Source organism: Maniola hyperantus, chromosome 4 (assembly GCF_902806685.2).
Source record: "Maniola hyperantus chromosome 4, iAphHyp1.2, whole genome shotgun sequence".
NCBI lineage: Eukaryota > Metazoa > Arthropoda > Insecta > Lepidoptera > Nymphalidae > Maniola > Maniola hyperantus.
Window position 1 is genome coordinate 5314325 of NC_048539.1, and position 20282 is coordinate 5334606.

A 20282-nucleotide genomic window follows, 5' to 3' on the forward strand; every position below is an offset into this window, starting at 1 on the left:
GCAAATATATATATTTCACTCGAATCGAAGTCGTCCGTGTCACCGCATTTTATTTTATCGTGCCGTGCGGTGGCTCTCGTGTAAAGACGCCCTAACATTAACATCCTACTGTGCAACTTGCTTGGGGATAAACCGTGAGATTATTTTGCACAATTGTTAATTTGTCAATATGTTACAGCAGCTAGTGTGCAGAATATCTGTTTATTCTGCAGATTACCATAGAAGGTGCAAAAAGTTGCGCATCTCAAATTAGAATCTAAATATATAAAAGGAAAAGGAAAAGGTGACTGACTGACTGATCTATTAACTCACAGCTCAAACTACTGGACGGATCGGACTGAAATTTGGCATGCAGGTAGCTATTATGATGCAGGCATCCGCTAAGAAAGGATTTTTGAAAATTCAGCTCCTAAGGGGGTGAAATAACTACACAAATTAGAAACCCCTATTTCACCCCCTTAGGGGTTGAATTTTCAAAAATTCTTTCTTAACAGATGCTTACGTCATAATAGCTATCTGCGTGCCAAATTTCAGCCCGATCCGTCCAGTAGTTTGAGCTGTGCGTTGATAGATCAGTCAGTCAGTCAGTCACTTTTTCCTTTTATATATTTAGATTGACCTAGAATCATGAAATTTAATAGACAGCATATAGCATATTTAGCAATATTATTATTATTATAGCACAAGTAGATAAAGGGAAAAATCCGAAAACGGTGAATTTGTAGTTGCAAAAAATCAAAAAGTGTTATTTCTTGTACGATGGTAGTTTACGTACGGAACCATTCGACGGTGACTTCCAAGCTTCGTAGTTTTTGATATTAGCGCTGACAAATAAACTTGAACACGTCAATAAAAATTCCATTCATACAAAAAAATACCGGTCAAGTGCAAGTCAGGCTCGCACATTGAGGGTTCCGTACTACAGAAAGGGTTTGAAGTTTGTGTAGTACACGCGGACGAAGTCGCGAGCATAAGCTAGTTAAATCATAAGTAAAGCTACTTAAATTTTTTTCTGTGTTTATAGTCAAGCGCAAACCAATCTTGTGTAAAAAAAAGATTTGCTGGGCAATAATCCTGTTCATCCTAAGCGTTTTATAATTTATTGAAAACAAATACAATAATTATTATGTAGAGCACAGGTAGACAGTAAAGTTGGGCCGGTGGCGAGTGGGCCCTCGCATCAAACCTGTCGGCCGAAAGCATCAGGCGATTGCGCGCGCATTTTCTTGGAACCAATATTTACTGCAAACGGCAAATTTTATTGCCAGAAAGGTCTTTATGCCCTTCTATTAATACGATTTTACAAAATAAGCGGAATTCACTCAGGGTATCTAATGGATTCTGTGATCTCTCGAATTTGTATCTTATTTAGGTGCAACTTAAACTTACCTATTTTTAACCGACTTCCAACAAGGAGGTAGGCGGTTCTTAATTCGGTCCGTTTTTTTATATTTCTAAGAACCAATCACCATTTGCAAAATTCATTCATTTGAAAAATTTGCAATAAGAGAGGGTGCCCGTCTGTCTGTCTGCTACCTTATATCACGGCCCATCGGGAAACTATTTAATTTTTCCCCCCGAAAATTACAGAGTTTCCACAGAACTTTCGCAAACCTAAATTTCTATTGGTGATGTGAGTTGTGACAAGTCAGAACAGTTATCAATTAACTTGTATGGTGGGAGGCGACTCCGCACGAGGTGTCATTAGTGGTGCTGCGAGCATGACCGTCACAGAGTGAACCGCGCGTGACTTCAACTACCTATCTACCTACTTGGCTTATAGGGCTGATGACTACTCTTTGACTCACTATGAGTTTATAACTAGGGTTGTCAACTTTTTTTAGAAGTAACAATTTATAAGTAGCATAATTATAATTTCTAATTTCTGACAGTGTAGGTAATGAAAAAAAGAGTAGTTACAGATGCGGCAGAAAATAATGTACCTACATCGAGCTTTAGAAAGAGATAGCGGTTTTGTAAAGCATATTGTCTCTGTCGTTGAGACCGACAAAACGTCACATAGGTATGAGTGACAGAGAACGCTCTACTAAGCCGAAATCTCATTCTAAAGATCGATGTACATTACTTTCTGCCACGTACTTTAGGTACCTACTACCTACTTAGTATTCTTTATTTAATTTTTTTTTTACATTTTTTCACGCTGTTTAAAAATTATTGTAGGTGCAACAAGGCTCTCTTGGCACTTTAATGACATTGACAGGGGCCGCTGTTGGAGAACAAAGGCTTAGAATATTCAAACAAGAACAAAGGGGACGACACTTGACGACAACGTTAGTATAGACAACGTACTTACCTAGTTACGATTTAGACTGCGACCACCTGCGACTTAGGGCGTTTGTGCACTCACTCGAATTCTATTCGTATTCGTTTTCGTAATGGTGGCCGAAGTGGCTGTTGTACAAAATGTAAGTATGCTTGTGCACTACTAATTTGATTCGTATTTTGACGGATCCGTAAGTATATAAATGATGATGCTCATGATCTGCAGCTCTTATTTGGCTAGGTTAAAGACCGAATAAGAGCTGCTATATGCTAATAACTTGGTATAAGAGTTGAACAGGTAGTTAATAATAGGCAGCCCTATACAAGTAGATAGGAGGCAGGCAAGCGCAGTTCGGGGCCGCGAGGAAGTCAATGAAACGCCGCTTTGACACGCCGCCATGACAACGGCGACACGCACTGTGCCTCGCAATTTGTCCCCTAGCTCGCGGCCCCACGTTACGCAACAGTTAAATGTAACTGAAATCAAACTATAGTACGGACAGGTCGAGATGGCAATCGGGGTATGAGACGAGGGGACGCCCTGCACAGTGCACACCCACAAGTCACTCGCGCTATCCTGCACCGGTGGCCCTACCGCGGTTGTTTGACAGCTACAATGTCACGATCGCAATCATCTCTGATTGGTTAATGCTCGCTCACTATTGGCTACAATGCATTGGTGCAACAAAAATGGCACAAATTCAGCCAATCAGAACAATTGAGATTGTAATAATGATTGATGCAGGTTTTAGACAATCGCCCTGCGGGTTAGTGCGGGCACTGTGCCGGGCGTCCCCCACCTAAGCTTACTTAAGCTTACTTAACTAATTATTAAGTAGAAAATAAATACACGAGTGATTATTATTATTACTAGCTGATGCCTGCGACTTCGTACGCGAGGAAATTCGTTGATTTCCCGGGATAAAAAGTAGCCTATGTCACTCTCCAGGTCTTTAAATCTGTTACTCCGTTGCGACTGATTGAAGGACAAACCAATAACCAACACACATTCGCATTTATAATAGGTATGGGTACTGATTTAACTGACAAGACAATCAGTAGACAGCCATGTAACAAAGGCTTTATTAGACAGAGTAGGTATCTACCACCTATGTACTTATTTACGCAGTTATTGCAAAATCTCATTACCTTTGTCTTGGGGTCGGCTAAAAGAACGCTGTAGGTAGTAGAGTAGGTATAGTAGATTCAGTATTTACTGACTCGTTTCCACTTGAACATAAACAATAGGGGTATACCTACTACCTAATCAACCAAACACTCATAGAGCCCATTCATTTTTAAAAAAGCTGGTTCAACCTTATCTATAATGTTGCAAACCAACCAGTGTTGGTGTCAAGCCATGACTTAATCCTATTTTTATTGCTAATGACGGTATCAAGTGGAAACACGCCAGGTAATATTGAATGCACTATACCTACTTACTTGAACCAGCGCGGCAGTGAGTGACTTCTCGGTCTATTTACTTAGTACGAATGAGGGTAGTACGATGGCGGTGGTTTGTCACTCGACCGTTTTGCTTCCCGCGCAGTACTTACCTAGTAAAACCACAGAATATGTAATAGTAAAAACATAGTACAGGTAGAGATGTGTTTAGGTATGTATTAAACATACCTAAACACATCTCTACCACCACGGGACAAAGTCGTACCCTATGTAAAGCGTTGTCCTTGTCCCGTTTTATTTGCCTTGTACACGACAGACATGATGACAGAAGTGAGTGGAAGTAGAGAACACGTTGTGCCGACCCCAAAGTAGCGTGGGAAAGGAAGAAGAAGAAGCTGCCTTGTCCATACTTGATAGTTAAAGTGTTAGGAGTTTGCCTCCACCACTCCACAGTCGTATAGAGTTCTTGTGACTTGGCACCAAATGTACTTACCTATGTAGGTATACTACATAATATTATATATTCTGTGGTTCTACGAAAGTTTCAAAAGGATGTCGACCAGTGTGGCAGGGCTCTAACGCTACTAAGCCGCGCGGGCAGGTTTCCGCAACAACAATAATAATTATGCACGTGCAGATTGCTACCTAATCTGATGCAGGATTTCCGCCCGGAGCCGTCCACTACATCCTTTACTATTGGAATTATTCATGTTATCCACATCTGACAAGATTTCTTAGTCGTTCGATTTGAAATAGATCGTTTGTCTACCTAATAAAATTGTAGAGACATTTCTGCAGGTCTAATCCTAATCTGAATCTTTTTTGTCAACTGATTTATGTGTCATTTCTATACAAAAGCAGCCGCAATTGCAAAATATTCCCTGAGTTTTCTATGTACCCACTGTCGGACTATACGGACTACGGAGTATGGAGTATGGCGTATGGCGACACGGATCGCTAGGTACCGAATTGCTAAATGTATAAAAAGTCACAGTTTACGCTAAACTCTAAGCAGTGGAAACTTATGTATTTCTTAAAAAAAATGATTGGAATTTCTTTGAAACCAGGTAAATATATCTTTCATACGATTATTACAGAGTCGAGTATTAACGACGAACGACGATTGTAAAACTCTAAAGACCCATCGCTTGACCAAGTCGACGATTTTCTTCTTGACGCAAACTTCAAAAAGTTTCTCTCAACCTCACAGTGTTTAAATGTAAATGATATCCACCAAGCTGATTTGAAATTGGTTGTCCTACATTGCTGCTTCACCGAGTGATATTACAATGATTTTTCATAGAAAAACCTTCATGAATGGATTAAAAATAAATGTCAAATGAGCTCGGTGGCTATCATTAATAATTGTTGAATACTGAGTTAGGAAAGGAACAAAATGAACAAATAGTCATGTTTAAATTGCTAACAATTAGGTACCTATTAATTACACAAGGCATAAAGTTTAGTGTGTATTGGATAGGCATGTTAACAACGCAGCAAGCTTGGCTTGGACGCTGTGACCGATATTCAATTGGACGGATTAATTGGCGGGTACTTGGCTGGAAGATCATTGACGGTTCTCCAGTAATGTTATGGGTAATATACGTAAAATGTGTGTTTCTATTCATTCCTTTCATTATGTCTCAATTATTTATAAGTAGGTACCTAGGTCTCATAAAGAACTAGTTTTTGGTAAAGGTAAATAGGCCTACTACAGTGACCGGGTTCACTGGTATGATATACTAGATAGGTATACATATAGGTACAGTTCTTGCAATTCACGAAGGCTAGTGAACTTTACTTGTGGTAACGTCGCGTCGTTTACATGGTCATTGCGTAAGTGTGCGTGCATGTCGGACCAATCAGTCGCGAGCAAGCGCTGTCAAACGCACACATTTAGCGTACCTACCTTACGTATACGACTTAAACATGAGCATGAGTCAGTGGCCTTCGTGAAATGCAAGAACTGTAGGTATCTAGTATTGGCAGTCTGGCACAATTTTCTATGGGGCCACGTCGACTTTTCTAGACTGCTCGTCTTTCGTTGAGCCTTGAAAGCATTGCCTCGTTGGCTGGTGCGCCTTCAAATGACTGGCATAAACAGATTTTATGACGGTTGTCAAGAATCGTAGGTATGTGAGACAAAATCAAATTAGTTGTAAAGAGGTACCCTCTTATCGATACGAAATACGTACTAGGTATGTACAAGTACTTAGTTGTAATAGTTGTGACTACATACCTTAAATTTAGACCCTAAGCTTCAATTTTTAAAGTACCTACCTAGTTAGTAAAATATCTATACTGAACGAGAAAAAACTCGTCCCCACTTTACGTGTACGCCGGTACCCTAATTTTTTTGCAATATTTTTTATCACTTCATATGCCTTATAGCTTTCTTGTACTAAAGAGTTTCCAAGCTAAGCTGCGAATGGATGGATAGATGGATTGAAATTCGGGCAGAGGGACATAGCGAAACAAAGGATTGTCTAGAGATCATTTTTAGTGATAAAAACGGCAAAACGCGTTTGCGCACTTTATTTTCCATTTGTTTATTTTCTGTGTATATTATGTTTTGTGTGGCAATATTTTATATCTATCTATGTAATACATTGCAGTGTTAACAAGACTGAAGTCTACAATACAAGTAACGCGTATTACACAAATAGCTTGATCAATATCACCGCTTCAGTGGACAGCTGGAGACAACTAGGGTTGACACCTGGATATTTTAAAATTAAATTGTTCATCGAAAATGCTGCTCCATGACCTACCATACTCGTCTGAGAAATCACGACTGGCTGCGTTGATTGGCTGCTAATTTATACTGCCTGGTTGCCGAGCTTGGCTGCTAGGTAGACGAGCTGGCTGCGGCAGCCTAGCCTGGGACTAATGTTTCTTACGAAGACTTCTCTTTAAATTCAATAGAAAGCTTGTCAATTCCTCTTATGAAGACAAGTTAAAATATTTTAAACTCGATTCTCTATGCTTGCGCCGTATGCTACTTGATACAATCCTACTGCATAAAATCATCAACAATCAAACGGATACCACACTTTTGTCAAAAATAGGTCTAAATTGTAAAATCCCAAAACGAGCAACTCGCACTTACAACGTATTTCCAACTAAGCCCTGCTGCACTGTTTTTGCGACGCACTCTTTCCTCAATCGCATCTGTCATCAATTTAATACGCTTCATCAGAAAGATCGACAGCTAAATATTTTTAATTCTACGACAACCTGCTTTCGTCGTAACGTCATTATCTCCCTACGAAAGGGAGCTTATTAATCAGTTTGTAATGAGACGTAACCGATTTAACGTGCTAATTCCTTATTACATTTTGCTTTACTTTACTGCCTTTTAAAGTCATAACATCATTGTACCTAAATCTTATGTACTAGCCAGTTGTTAACGTTTATGCTATGTGTCCTTTAGTTATAAATCCTTTTGTATGTAAATACTTGTGTATGTGTAAATGTTGTTGGTTAGTCAAATAAAATAAAAAAAAATAATGCTCATGTATAATAAGTTGAAATGCCAAAATGCAATAAAATAACACCCGTATTAACAAACATTGCTATGAGGGTGCTAGGAGGTCACACCACCTTTCCTCCGCGGGACTCACAGTGCGCTTGAAGGCACAACACATTAAGTTAACATTCATTTCAAGTTTACTTATTTACTTCATTTGAACTTTTTTTTATTCAGATACAAGTTAGCCCTTGACTGCAATCTCACCTGGTGGTAAGTGATTATGCAGTCTAAGATGGAATGGAAGCGGGCTAACCTGGAAGGGGTATGGCAGTTTTCATTACACCCATGCCCCTTTTGGTCTCTAGTTTCTACACGGCATCGTACCGGAACGCTAAATCGCTTGGCGGCACTGCTTATGAATAACTAGACGATGCCCGCGACTTCGTCTGCTTGGATTTAGGTTTTTAAAAATCCCGTGGAAAGAACTCTTTTACTTTCCGAGATAAAAAGCCTATGTCCTTCCCTGGGATGTAAGCTAACTCTGTACCAAATTTCATCAAAATCGGTTAAAATGTTGGGCCGTGAAAAGCTAGCAGATAGACAGACAGACAGACAGACACACTTTCGTATTATTTAGTATGGAAGTATGGATGACGTCTAAAGATTATTTTCAATAGGAAGGTAACATAAGTACACGACGCACTGTGAGACCTCATCGTATAATGTAAGTATTTTACGTAAGTTACGATTTGATTCCTATAAAGTATCAGGGTCCAGAAATACAAAATGGTGACAATGAAGGACAGCCCTACGCATAGTTAACGAATGGGCAATGGACCGGACATAGATTAGTGGTCCGACCCACTTGCCGGTAATTAATTCCATCTTGCGTCCTTCAGGTCTTATCCCACGGCGCTGCACGCTAAATCAATTCGATTCTTGTTGTACAGTATCAGTATTTAATTGACATCTCGGGGTTTATCATAATGTAGATAACGGCTACATATAGTCCGCCCTGCATACCCGCACGTTACCCACGCTTGCCCGCACGGGGACTGTGCGGGTGTGCACTGTGCAGGGCGTTCCCTCCCCGATTGCTATTTCGACCTGTCGCGTACTATATAATGATAAATTTTCAGAGCCTCAATAGCTAAAGGAGTGGACTGAAAACCGAAAAGGCGACGGTTCAAACCCTGCCCTTTGGACTATTGTAGGTTGTAGCTGTCATTCTATACCGCAATCGAGCAGTTGGAGAGTGACATAGTGTCATAGGCTACTTTTTTATCCAGGAAAATCAAATAATTCCCACGGAAGGTCGACGGTTCAAACTCCGCCTGTTGCACTATTGTCGTACCTATTCCTAGCACAAGCTTGACGCTTAGTTGGAGAGGAAAGGAGAATATGAGTCATTTAACATGACTAATATTCTTTAAAAAAATGATAATTTTGCCTTGTCCATCTTTCGACCCGGTTACATGAGTGGTGGTCACAACGGGACTGCAGTGCTGCGAGAGATGAAGTTCGAGCTGCCATGGGTAGTTCAGTACCTACTGCCCATGACAATTCGAACTTCGTGCGCATGGATTTAGGTTTTCAACCAGCAGAAACTCAGTTCCGATCTAGATCGAGGAGCTCAAAAAAGTCACACATGCACGCACATCCACTTCCCACACACACACGTACTACACACGCAGAACACACGTGCAACACACGCACCACACACGCCAATTACAGTAAGTAGGTCGGACTCGCGATTCCCTCGCCCGTGGAGATGGCGCCTTAGTGTCAGTAGAAAGTATACCTCTCTCACAAATTGCATTTTGTGTGTAAAAGCTTCAAAGTTAATAAACCTAAATGAAAAAGGTATATGAAGCTATCTTAGGTAATAAAATAACCGCAACAAAGTCAAATGTAACCGCTTCAGCTTTACGACATTATGGAGCAACAGCTAAATAGGGTTGAACTACGAGGGGAGGTCCAAAAGATTTATGATACGCGATTACGCGTATGATAAGGTATAAGTATTGTATGTTTTTTTTCATGGCACTGGATCCAGGTGGATTGCCTCAGCTTGATGGATCTAATTTTAGCACCTCTTCTCTTGTCTCTATTTCCTTTTTCGTTTTTTCTCCTTCTATATCGGTTTCTATTTCGGTATAGCTGCTATGCTATGGGATAGTACCTAACGAATGTGCACCCATTCTGAAGAAAATCTAAAGGATCTGCAAGCGAGTAGATTTAAAGATATATATTTTGGTAGCCCTATCCTGCGGCAATATTTTGATTGCACACTAAAATTGCGGTGAGAAGGTGCATTTCCTATATTACGGGCTACCGAAGGCTTTGGGGGATCATTAATGCAGTTACATTGCAACGTGGGAGCTGTATATCTTTAATCTTACACGTAAATCAACTATATCTCTTATCTACCTAGCTGGCCAGTAGGCAGTAGGTAACATGTCTGTTGAAATTGAAGATAGGTTAATAATGGCCAGCAGGTATAACTTAACTTAATGTCTGTTGAAATTTAGGGTGGCTGATTTGATGATAGGTAATAATAATCGATTATTATCATTATAGGCTGAGACATTTTGAATTGCTTTTAAATAAAGCTCCGCACGCGAAATGGCGTAAGCTCAAATCGAAATCATTGTTGAATTAAAATGTCACGCGTTCTATTGTGAAGGTTGACCAGCTTGATCAGTATTTTAAGGAAAGTCCCGATTTAAGTTGTATACCTATTTTAGACGGTCAGAATCAGAAAATACCTATATATTTGACAACTTACCTGGCACGTCAGTGGAAAGTTTCGGGTTCCATTTCGTCAGAGTCAATTTGGAAAATAATTATTACTAAATTGTTTGTGGTCTGATCTGGAAGCTTTGGTAGTAGCTAGTTATTAGTTACCACCCTACTGGTGACTACGTAGGTGGACTTGCGCAATATCTCCACCGCTGTAAGCTTCGCGACACACCCGGATGCTTCTGCTCTTCAGTTTAGAAACTGAGCAAAAAGTGAAACCAGGCAGCGAGGTTACGCAGAAATGACAACCTTGAACTGGAATTCCCTCTTAATTATGTCGTGGACATATAGCACCTAGATACGCCGACTTTTGCAGGGTCGCTGAATTGTATATTTACATCAAGGGTTTCAAGAGAGAGAAAAAAAATTCCTTCTGACAAAATGTGTCACCAAGCGATTCTACGTTTGTTACAATGCCGCGTGGAAACCGATGGGATTTAAGTTTTATAAACCTACCAAACCCTTTCCATATTAGCCCGTTTCCATCTTAGACTGCATCATTAGTCTGAACACTGAGCTAACGTTTCGTTCTCATATAATTAAATGCTGTAAAAAAGCATATCGAAATTTAGGCTTTATACTTCGCACGGTTCGCGGTTTTAGTAATATGAAGGCTGTCGTTGCCTTATACAATGCGCTTGTAAGAAGCCAATTAGAAGGTAATGCTGTCATCTGGGCTCCTCATGAAACCAAATATTGTATGATGTTGGAGAGGGTACAGAACAAGTTTGTCAGGTACTTGTATATTATGAGGCTGTATGGGGTATATCCATATTATCCTCTAATGTACCCAACATTGTTTGTTCTAGGGATGGTAGGATATAACGAGCTGAGGGTAAGGAGGGAACTTGCGCTCGTTACATATATCTTCAAGATATTGAGAGGGAAGGTTTGCGATGCAGACATATTGGCGCAGGTTAGTCTGTGTGCCCCGGAGAGGTACGTGGAGCGGAGACGCCGGCCGCCGCTGCTGGCCGTGCCGTACGGGCGTACCAACTTGCTCAGGCAGGCGCCGCTGACGCGCGCACTCCGCACCCTTAACTTAATAGCCGAAAGAATAGATATTTTTTGTTGCTCTCTGACTGAGCTCACAAGGATAGCAATGTGGATTATTAGTTATTCATAAGATAGCCGTTAAGTAGTAGATTAATAATTTTATTATCGTTGTAAATAATTTATTTTTTAATTTTAAGTATAATTGTTAATAGGTATAAGATAGATTAGAGTGCACTGTCGCATTAGGACTACCCTGTAAGGACAGTGCACATTATGGTATAATAATAAATAAATAAATAAATAAATAAATAAATCATCACTTCACCAACAGGCTAAGGTGACATCACAGTCAAACAAAAAGACTAACCAACTACCTACTCATCGAATGAGGAAATGTCCCAGAAAAAGTAATGAATTTGGTAGCCTTACTTATGAACTCGAACGTTACGGGTGATTGATTAACTAAACTTTTCGTCACGAATAAAATATAGTCGCAAAAGTGGCAATGAACACAGAAATTTACGTGAACAAGTTTGATACATAGCTTGGCTTGCTAATAATGCAAAAGAGAAGTGGGTAGATATACTTGTACCTACCTACTTAGCGATTGTAAAGGTTTCCACAATCAAGTCGTTTATTCCATTGCCTGCAGCCATAATGCAGGTTTATTAGCCGCTATGTACCTAGGCTAGGTATACCTACCTAGTAGCTACGTCTGTTTTCCGTTACTTTGATATATTTTTTCCAGAGGTAGGCTGCCGCGGTGGACTATAAAACGGTCATACTCATAGGCCAAAGTTTACCGTGTTCTACATGAAATTGCCGACAGGTCAGAACTCAGAAGCCGTCAGGTAAAAAATTTAGTATTAGCAGATTTCAAGAAAAACTACTGACCTGCCATTAAATTTTAAGAGAACTTACTACAACCAAAAAAGAAACATCAATATTTACCTCAATTTTGTACTTGATTCTAGACACTTTTAAATCGAAATTAGTACCTGTGGTAGCTACTTAGGTAATGCCGCTAGATTTACTTATTTCCTCAAAGAATATTTAGCGAGATGATTTATATACCATCGCTATTCACCAACCACACCATACCTAAATGCGAAAGTGTGTTTGTTTTTTGTGTTCCATCAGTAACATCGCAACGGGGCAACGGATCGACGTGGTTCTCTTGCATGGATCAAAGAGTGACATAGGCTTCTTTTTACCACCCGAAGAATAAATCCAAGAGTTTCCACGAGAATTTCAAAAGCTAAATCCACGCAGACATAGTCGCGGACACCAGCTAGTATAGGTACACAATATTACGTCTCATCAAAGAATTCTGAGATAAGTAAAAGAAAAGCAAAAGAATGCCAAGTGACTGGCGAGTGCGAAATAATCCGTGGCAGCGCAGCCGAGTGGTCCACGTAATGACAGCCCCGTCATTACCTCGCATTACCCCCCAGTCACGTACCGCGGCAGAAATGGATTTGTCTTTGCGAAAATAATGATCCTAGATTGCGGACCGCCTTCGGAGAAAATTAGATTCGACGCGTAAACAGCGCGGTGTAGACGCGTTTTAGTGCGGAATAATTGTATAGACTGCTGTTGAGACCTAGAGAGACCGTAAAGCTATAAAGATCTACAGAGCGTACTTTGACTTTGCTCAGACTTGAGACACCATGGTTGTTGCGGATGCAATATTTTGACATTGGATGCGGATTATTAGAAACGCACATCCGCGGATGCATATGTGGATATCTGAATTAATGCGGATGTTGCAGATGCGGATGCAAATATCCGCAACACCCCCGTAAGACACTTGAAACAAGACAGCGTCATATTGCTAGCATAACTGAAACTTGAGCCTGAGCAAGTACTCTATAGGTAGATCTCTGCCTAGCGCGATGACGAGAACTTAGTAATATGGTAAGGAACTAGAAGCTTAATCTGCCAAATCAATGGTACAACGTGTAGCATGCTATATTCACCACCCACCCCCTCCACAGTGCATTATGGAGTCTCTTGAGAATGCCCGGTGTCAGAGTTATTTCGCAAAGTAACACCTGCTTCAACCCAACAAGGGATGCCATCACCGCTGGAATTCACTGTGTTGTCCTGTCATACGAAACACTACTTAGGACGAGGGTATTAAAACGATTCCTACATTAAACCTCTCTCCTCAGTGTGAACGCCTTACTAGTTACTACAGTTTCCTGTGGTAGGTAGGTGCCTAATACAACTTGTAAGAGTAGCGTTGGACACTTTTCCCTTGCGCGTCACATCCGTTGCGAGTTTGTATATCCAAGATTCCGCGTGCCAGTGAAGAACGACATGCTTGAGACATACAAAAATGTTTCGTGTCCGATGACCATGGACCCAGAGTTTCAAACGCAAGCGTGCCGCACAAAAATGTCATGTTGGTGCCTTATAGGAAGAATCCTTAGGTACTAATATCTGAGTATTTGCGGCGCTTCATTGTCTGAATTCGACAGCGGCACCCGCTCACGTAGAATTTCAAAAATCTGCAAAGCTTCCTTGTCAATATTTTAATTCAGTTAGGTAAAGGTAGCACGAGGAGCTGCAGTTTGCTGAAGCTGAACTGAAGGTTTTTGATGTAAGGAAAGGAGTTAAGCATTAATAATTAATATTAAGTAATTTCCCAAAGTAAAAATAAGTAGGAAGTAGTTATTTACAGTACTAACTCCATTACAGACATTACAGCACTGTAACAACATAATAAGCGACTCGGCGAACATTGCTAAATCAATGGGAAATTCGTCAATTTCATGTACATTGTACACCTCAATAAACAAAAGGCTGTGGGCACAGAGTTGTTAAAATATTACTAGAGTAGAATTATTGTCCTTCAAAATTGACTAAACCTAACCAGTGCTGCTTTTGGCACAATAACTACTATTGAGCGTTCAACGCCTCTAACGCAAAGTCGTTGGTTTGTCCTTCAATCTGCAACCACAAGGCCGCAAAACGGATCGACGTGATTTTTACATGGTTACGTGACCTGTCGATTGCGGAAAAACTGCAACAATCGTTATTAAAATCTCAATTGTTGTGATTGGCTGAATTTATAGTAGGTATTCTTGTTGCAACAATACATTGTGATTTGTAACCAACGGTGAGCGAGCGTCAACCAATCAGAGGTGATTGCGATCGTGAGGTTGTAGCTGTCATTCTATACCGCAATCGAGCAGTTGGAGAGTGACATAGTGTCATAGGCTACTTTTTTATCCAGGAAAATCAAATAATTCCCACGGAAGGTCGACGGTTCAAACTCCGCCTGTTGCACTATTGTCGTACCTACTTCTAGCACAAGCTTCACACTTAGTTGGAGAGGAAAGGGGAATATTATTCATTTAACATGGCTTTCATAAAAAAAATACACAATCCCTACTGAAAACAATAATGATTTTGTTTTACGCTGCGCAGCCATACGCCTCGTGTTCAGATTGGACTACCTACTTGTTTTGGGATCACTGTATGAGTTCTGCTCCTCCATGGTCTGACTCAGCGACAAGCGATTGTGGGTAATAATACAATCAGCACATGAGTCACATGTTACAACACCATTACCGTTGACCGGTAACACGAGCCGTGGCGAGTAAAATTTTGCAAGTAATCAAATCAACTGCCAAATAATGAGTAAGTAGGTAGGTGTCCTATGACTAACGATTTGATTTGCTTGTCTGAAATATAAGGTACTGCATCAAATTCGATTGCCTATTCAATTTTGAAATGTGAAATTGGAAATTTTTTGTAGTAGCATTTTGACAACTTCTCTGGAGCAGTGGTGAGCGCTGAGTGGTGGTCTTGTAAGTGGGAGGTCCTGGACTCGGTTTCTGTCAGGGGCAATTAGGGAATTTATAATTTCGACGCCTGCTGTGGCTATAGTTACCACCCTACCAAAGCCGTGCCGCTAAGCGATTTAGCGCTCCCGTAGGTACTATGCGTTTAAAAGGTCCCGACTCCTGACCTTTCGCTTGCAAGTTGCAAGGCTTACAATTGCTACATTGCGCCAGTGTCTTTATTGGCTGATGCAAAAACCATTATAGTACAACTTGCAGCAAGCAAATCTCGATTCTCGCTCATTCGCGCACAAAACAATGACGCGTAGGTAACAACGCAATAGCGGAGACGAACGCGCGGCGCGGCGCTATGATCGGCGCATTCAAAAATAAGATTTCTGCGCAGGTACATCGGTAAACTTATAAAAGTGGTGGAACCTTTTTTTTGCCACTGTTTTCCACTGTCTGCTTTCACTTGACAGACTCCACCTATACTACCCTGGCCAGATATTTTAAAGTATCTATCGCTTGCCCGACATGCAGTTACTGTAAGTGCACTCAATGATCAAGCCAATAAAGTATTATTGACGCACACGACACCTATTCAGACAGTAAGAATACTTATCAATATGATAGAAGACTACGAGTATAAGTAATACCATATCTCAACGGCTATACTCACGTATCCAGTCGACGTTATCGATACGATACGATACGATAGTACGTTAGCAGTAGATGTTAGATTTCATTTTCTTTTGGTTTCGGGCTTGGACGATTTTTTTATCGTGCTGCGTTTTAAGAATCTTGAAGCTCGCAATGTAAAAGATTGAGACTTCATTGCGACTTGACTTAGGTAAGTATAAACTAGCGACCCGCCCCGGCTTCCCACGGGTGTTAATGTAGATAATATCGACTACATGTGGTGTCAGTATGGTTTTTTGATATACCTACTTATTTCAAAAGAATAGACAGCATATTCGATGAAAGCTCTCAGGCATAATTTCTCTCAACACCTTGAACATTATCGTCATATTTCAACAAATTAACACCAAACAATGTTAAAAACTAGTACCTACCTACCTATGTATAAATTGTATAAACCTTTCTCTTGAATCACCCTATCTATTGATAAAAACAGCAAAGCCGTTGCGTAGCTTAAAAGATCTAAGCGTACGGAGGGTATCGATATAAAATATATCGATATGATCAGAGGGATATTTTTTGTACCTATGTGTTGGTCTACTTCCAAGGAACTTACATACTTACCATCGGCTCATAAATCTCACCCGAAGAGTGAAGACTTTCCAGCTTTCATATCCCACGAAGACCCGTAATTCTTGCCGTTCTTTCATTGCCGAGGTACTGGAGATATGTATTCACCTTATTAACCTCAATCAATCAAGATATTTTGTTACTTGAATCAACTCCAATTATCAAGTCACGAAACTTAAATTAATTAAACGAAATAAACAAATTTAAATCACAATACAACAGTTAGGTACAAATGCGGTGGTATGCAATAAAACGACTTGTTAATTCAACAGGTGTGAAGAGCTGAGTCGATACATGTAAGTACAGCTTCAAGCAACGAAAGCTTTCTACTGTCAAAATGAACATGCCGAAAGGAATCAGCCTCATACTCGTATTACGAAACTTTTTTATCGTAAAAGGAAAAGGTGACGGACTGATACTAACTGATCCGTTGCATACGTTGCACCGATTGTGACAATCGCAATGTACCATGCATGTTCAGTAATACAAGGGGCGGCATCTTGTACATTTTCGAAGCTCATTCAAGTCAAACTAAGCAAGAGGTATCGCGTAACAACTCGGAATGAATTGAAGGCATCGACCTCGTACCGTCAGCATAGATACTACACAAAAGAATTTCCTAATCTGAAGTGATTAAATATCGCCTTTCGTTATGCACGGCCATCTTACGGCCATCGGCAGTCGGCACGCCAAGTGCTTAGTTTTTTAGCCCACGAAATCGTTTTAAAAGTATCCACTGAGAAGAAATGGTTTTATAAGTTTTATTTTGTTTCGAACGCTCGTGATTCGAAGGTAGAAAATAGATTACAAATAACCGAAAAAAGTATTTGGTTGTTTAATTTCGTTGCCACAAAATGGTTGCGTTTATAATAGGATCTAATGGCGAATCAGTAGCACAATTAGATATTCTGAGATATAAATATTTTTATTCAAATGAATTTGAATTTTTACAAGTGTAGTTCGCGACAGGTCGAGGTTGAAATTGGAGTATGAGGCGGGGGGACGCCCCGCACACCCGCGCTATCCCGCACCGGGGCTGTGCGGGTAGTATAGGTACTTTTGAATCGTCAAATGCATCTAATTACCTTTGGTTCGGAATGCGTTTCTTACCGAGCAGAACCAGCAAGAAATTCGTAGGTTGCTTTTTTTTTTTAAATATTCGATTTACAATAATAATATTATGACCGTATATTATATAGGTATACCTACTTAAAAGTAACAGCTATTTGCGAAATTTTTGTATAAAGGATTATTATAGTATAGGTATCTACACTCGCTACACTGAAATGATGTTCAGGAAGGTTCCTTACGCGAAATATATGATTACAGTACGACAAGGCTCTTTTGGCACTTGAATGACATTGACAGGGGGGCGTTAGTTGTAGAACAAAGGCTTAGACTATTCAAACAAGAAGATAGGCGACACTTGACGGCAACGTTAGTTCCGATTTTCGCCACGCGCCAAAAGAGCCTTGTCGCACTGTAGGTATATGACATTTATTCATCATCATCATCATCAGCCTGTGGACGTCCACTGTTGTACTTGTCCAACAGTTACAAGTTGCTTGATAAAAAGTCGGCAATGGCAGGTTATACAGATCGCGCGGCGAGAGTTTGGCTTTGACCTTCGGGTGGAGGGGATTACTGCGCATGGGTACTGTCACGCACACAATACTTTTCCTTTTTTATGTACCAGGTTGGATATTTGAGTGGGTCAAAATTCATGTACAGTGGTAATAATGCTAGAAAATAATACGAAATAGATAAACTTCTTCATTTATTAAAACTATTGATAGTTATTTTACTTATATAAAATGTTTATTTCCTTTTAAAGTTTACAGAGACAGCGATGAAAATTCTAAATAATTGTTTTTTAATAAAATTATTTATTCCAAGATACATGTAAAATTGGTACATACAAACAAAAGAAAACTTAAAATAATTATTAAATACAAAAGTTAACATTAAAAAAAAGTCTTAGCAGCAGTGCTATTCAGATTCTTATATAATAAACAATTAACGAAAATAGCAATTCACTTGTGAACGTGATTGTACAAACAGAGGCAGGGAACGACTGGAGCAGTGGAGCGCCAATCAGAGCACCGCGTGCGCCTACACACCCGCCCCGCACCCCACTAATTGCCCGTTGATACCCAATTTCTGATTTCTGCGCAATAACGGTCAAAGCCAAACTCTCGCCGCGCGTACTGTACTTGTATTTCCCAGTATCTATATTTGTATTAGAAGAGGTCAATGTAGATACAGAATATGATAAAATGATGATTGATGGCACTGCAGACGCTTATAATATTGAAACGAAGTGTTGGAAAATATCCCCCCACAAACAAACCAGTCGCTTGCTTGCCGTTAATTACTTCAATAACAGTTACAGCTAGGGTTGACAGTTGACACGTCTTGCTTATACTAAGTTTAAAGTTTAAAATACCAAATTAAGTTACAGTGCAACAAGGCTGTTTTGGCACGTGGCGAAAATCGGAACTAACGTTGCCGACAAGTGTCCCCTTTGTTCTTGTTTGAATAGTCTTGCCTTTGTTCTACAACTACGCCCCTCTGACAATGTCATTCAAGTGCCAAAAGAGCCTTGTCGCACTGTACCTATTAATTTAATTTTGAAATAGAAAAGATGCATTAAATAAACTACAGTAGCCGGCAGAAAATATTGTACATCGAACCTTTAGTTTAGTTTTTTTTAAGTTTAATATTCTTTATTGTACACCAAAAAGAAAAGACACAAAAAGAAACATGTAAAAGAAGAACATACAATTAGCGGCCTTATCGCTGTGAAGCGACCTTTAGAAAGAGATAGCGGTTTTGTAGAGCGTTGTGTCTGTCGTCGAGACCAACAAAACGTCACATAGGTATGAGTGACAGAGACAACGTTCTACGAAGCTGAAACCTCTTTCTAATAGTCGACGTTCAATATTTCCGGTCGGCCACTGTACTTATTAAATAAATAGTGATCAATAACGTACTTAATTATTGTACATACATAGTTAGTATGAAAAAACAACACTTTATTACATTTCTGATTCATTTAATCAACGCAAAAATACTCATCAAACTCATCTTCGCGATCAATTGCACCTTGGTTGATTTCGTCGATGACAAGTGACAACCCTATTGTACCCTCGTAATGCTGTGCAGTTTGTCAGCGAGCCGAGTTCTGTGAAATGTACAAACACCAAAAAATTACAAGAAAATAAAGAATTAATTTAACTCTGTAAGACCTTATGTAAATTTAGGTATGTGTTTCTTCAAAATAAATAAATTTAATTGAATTGAATAATTTCCTCAGGCCAAGCCACGTCTCGGCTCGTCACTCGACTTGGAGGTTCGAATCACGGAGTCCGGAATATCTACTACAGTGCGACAAGGCTCTCTTGGCACTTGAACGACATTGAGAAGGGGGCGCTGTTGGAGAACAAAGGCTTAGAATATTCAAACGGCAACGTTAGTTTCGATTTTCGCCACGCGCCAAGATAGCCTTGTCGCACTGTAGGTGCCTAGGTTTATTTTAATCGTTGCGCTCGCTTTATCATGTCTGTAACCCTGAAAACAGTTACATTTTTATTAAGTACCTACACAAGTTACCCTACGATATAAAAACTAAAGCGTAATTTTTTCAAAAGGAAAAACGGAACCCTTATAGGATCACTTTGTTGTCTGTCTGTCTATCTGTCCGTCTGTCTGTCAAGAAACCTACAGGGTACTTCCCGTTGACCTAGAACATGAAATTTGGCAGGTAGGTAGGTCTTATAGCTGGCATTAGGGGAAAAATCTGAAAACCGTGAATTTGTGGTTACATTACACAAAAAAAATTAAATTGTGGTCACAAACAATAATCAGTATTTTCAACTTTCGAAGTAAGATAACTATATCAAGTGGGGTATCATATGAAAGGTCTTCACTTGTACATTCTAAAACAGATTTTTATTTATTTTTATGCATCATAGTTTTAGAATTATCGTGCAAAATGTCGAAAAAATACGACTGTTGTACGGAACCCTCGTTGTGCGAGCCTGACTCGCACTTGGCCGGTTTTTTATATCAATGACAAAAAGTAACGTTATATACGTAGCGCGGCATAATAAGTCGACCGCAAATCCCACACGTCTATTTCTTGGAAAGTTCCCATAACAATAATGGATTCGCACTGAAGTTGTAAACAGCGTTTCACCACTACCTAACTGTTTTTGTCCCAACACTGCCAAAACAAATCTCGGTATATAAGTAAAAACGTT

At 39.9% G+C, this 20282-nt stretch overlaps 1 protein-coding gene across 1 annotated transcript in view; it reads right to left on the reverse strand.

Moving 5' to 3' along the window:
* LOC138404778 (uncharacterized) overlaps window positions 1-13996 on the reverse strand; it is a 218962-nt gene extending 204966 nt beyond the window's left edge. Inside the window, exon 1 of the transcript XR_011238575.1 lies at window positions 13987-13996. The gene's annotated coding sequence lies outside the window, so the exon portion shown is untranslated. The remainder of the gene's footprint in view (window positions 1-13986) is intronic.
* Window positions 13997-20282: the final 6286 nt, after the last annotated feature.